The sequence below is a fragment of the Octopus bimaculoides genome, chromosome 13 (genome assembly GCF_001194135.2).
Source record: "Octopus bimaculoides isolate UCB-OBI-ISO-001 chromosome 13, ASM119413v2, whole genome shotgun sequence".
Classification (NCBI taxonomy): domain Eukaryota; kingdom Metazoa; phylum Mollusca; class Cephalopoda; order Octopoda; family Octopodidae; genus Octopus; species Octopus bimaculoides.
The window spans coordinates 5,331,751-5,334,955 of record NC_068993.1 but is presented as its reverse complement, the minus strand read 5'-3'; the positions used below and the strand labels follow the sequence as shown (position 1 = coordinate 5,334,955).

The 3,205-nt window shown below is 33.8% G+C and overlaps 1 protein-coding gene across 12 annotated transcripts in view; it reads right to left on the bottom strand.

Moving 5' to 3' along the window:
* LOC106872422 (protocadherin-11 X-linked) overlaps window positions 1-3,205 on the bottom strand; it is a 370,508-nt gene that overhangs the window by 121,959 nt on the left and 245,344 nt on the right. The window lies entirely within an intron of this gene.

Genomic DNA, 3,205 nt, shown 5'->3' with positions numbered 1-3,205 from the left:
CACACACACACACACACACACATATATATATATATGCATGTATATATATATATAGACATATTTCCAGACTTGCAACATGCAACTGCATTTACATTGTGTGTATATATATATATATATATATATGATACAGTTATATACCTGTATATATACAGGTAAATATATATATATATATATATTTACACCTGTAGATTATGCATGTTTTGAAGCAGGTTTAATAGAGAGGTCTGTCTACGGTGCGCTATTGTGTGAAAGAACAGTAATAAGAAAATAATTTGTTTTTGTTAAAACGTTTTTTTTTTTTTATATAAACCAACTTAGAAGTACTAAGTGAGTTGGTATTTTACTGAAAATAAAGAAAATCTTGAATGCAGAATAGCTGTGGAAACAACTTGGAAAATTGGGTGAATACTCTTAGAAGATGGAAAAAGGGGCCAGCCAGATGCTATAGAGAATTGAACCCTGATCCTCTCAAATTTCATCTTAGTACTCTATGCCATTAAGCTAAATGAGCTGTGACTTTTTTTTACGAAATGTAATGGTTGGTTAGTAAGATATTAGCAAATGTGTTTCATGAGAAATCAATTCATACTTAATTATTATTAGTAATCATTTTTCTGTTATTATCACACTTCTACTATCGACATTGACTGAGCCATTAATTGGATTACAACATTACCTGAACAATTACTAATCACACCTGGACTATTGTCTTCAATTACTTTCACACCTAGGCTGCCTCCTGTCTTCATTGACTCAACAATTAGCATCATACCTGGATTGCTGTTTATTTTTACGGAACTATTACCTGAATTATGATCTACATTGACTGAGACTGAACAATTACTATCATACCTGGACTACTGTGTTCGTTTGCATTTACACCTGTAGTACCTTCTCTCAATTGTCTGAACAATTAGTATCATACCTAGACTATTGTCCTCAATCATTGTCATCCTTGGAATATTGGCTTTCTATATTAATGCAAACATTAGTCATACCTGGATTAATTGAAAAAATCATTGTCATACCTGGATTGTTGTCTGTCCATATTGATTGAAAAATTACAGTCACACTTGGACTGTTGTTCTAAATTGACTGAAATATCATTGTCATGCCTGACCTATGGCTTGTATATACTAACTGAATAATTAGTATCATACCTGGACTACTGTCTTCATTTAAACTCACACCTGTAGTACTGTCTCTATATATTGTTTGAACAATTCGTGTCCTACGTGGACTACTGTCTATGTTGATGGGAAAATTAGTCATACCTGGACTAACTGAAAAATCAGTCATACTTGGATTATTGTCATTCTATACTGATTGCAAAATTACAGTCATACCTGGACTATTGTTTTTCTAAATTGACTGAAATATCAGTGTAACACCTGTGCTATTGCCTGTTTATATTGACTGAATAATTAGTATCATAACTCAAGCAGACAGAAGAACAATACAAAATACTAATGACAGTCTATTCTACTCTCGGCACAAGGCCTGAAATTTTGGGGGAGGTGGCCAGTTGATTAGAGCTAAGTAGTGTTAAAGCATTAGCAATTGCATAGCTGGTGCTCCAGTATGGCCATAACCTTCAGACTGAAACAAATAATGTTTCGCCCTATTAGATCTCATCAGCATAAGGCACAGTCTCACAAAACCTGCCAATCAGTCGACACAGATTTTGTTGTCATCGATTTTTTTTCAACTGTCACCACCACCACCACCACCACTACTACTACTACCACCGCCTCCATCCTCCTCCCCCTCCTTCTCGTCATCTTCTTCACTGTGGTATATATGGAAGGCTTCTACCAGACAGCTGCTGTCTGCCAAACTTCATTTGCAAAATACATCAATCAACCAAAAGGAAAATACTGGTGCACTCAGGACCAAGAAGAAAACTTTTGCTCAATGTATCATTTGGTGGGATCGATCCTGGAACTATGAGACAGCAAAATAAATTTGTTAACCACACACAACCATACCATACTTAAATATGTAACCTAATATCTTTTTATTTCTTTTCACTTGTGATTCCATGAAAAGTTTCCTTTGGACATGTCAAATTTCCAGACAGATTACTTTTTGATAATGAACTGAGAATTGGACATAATGCTCAAAGAACAGCAAGAATTTGGAATTGGTGGATTATAACTCAAGCACTTTTCAGTAGAAAATACTCAGAGAATGCTATGTTATAGAGTCACCTTGTTTGTGATGTCTAAAAGAGAGAGAAAATAAAACAACCACTCATGAACAAAGTTGGTAGCTAATATGAAGCAGAGGAAATTACATTTGATCGGAAAAATGGCGACAGATAGAGAAATGGTAAAAATGAAGGAGAGATAGAGAAATAGAGAGAGATGAGGAAAGAGAAAGAGAAAGGAAGAAACGGGAAGAGAGAGAGAGAGAGAGAGAAGAGTAGTCAATGTATTGGTAGCAATACTAATGATCAGCAATCACCGGTAGGCCTTCTGTATGACGTCTGCAAGTGATACTAAAAGTGCATAGTAGCGAGTCCAATATTATGGATTTTGTGACCAATGCTAGAACCAACTTGATTAATGACTTTGCTGCCATTGCTATTGTAAGAATGGTAATGACGCTAATGACATTTTTTTAAAACCATTTTTCTTACTACTTTTGTCATTTTTAAATACATGACAACAGCATCAATAGTAATAATAGTAATAATAATAATAATAATAATAATAATAATAATAATAATAATAATAATAATAAAGACAATTATTATAATACATCTTCAAATTTAATTAGGCAGCATTACTGGAGTAAATTAATTAAACACCACCTACTAGTTGTAGTTTTTTTACTCACTTTGCGAGTACACCACCTTCAGGACAACAGTAATGTTGTCAAACTTTAAATATTCTGAGATGAATTATTGTTGTTAATAAGATTATATTTTGCAGACTAATTAACCTCATATCCAAAGATTAACCAGTTTAAAAAAAAATTATTATTTATACGGCACAGGTGTGACTGTGTGGTAAGAAGTTTGTTTTCCAACAACATAGTTCCGGGTTCAGTCCCACTGCATGGCACTTTGGGCCTGTGTCTTCTCCTATAGCCTTGGGCCACCAAAAGCCTTGTGAATGGGTTCGGTAGATGGAAACTGAAAGAAGCCTGTTGTATGTATGTGTATATATATATATATATATATATATATATATATATATAT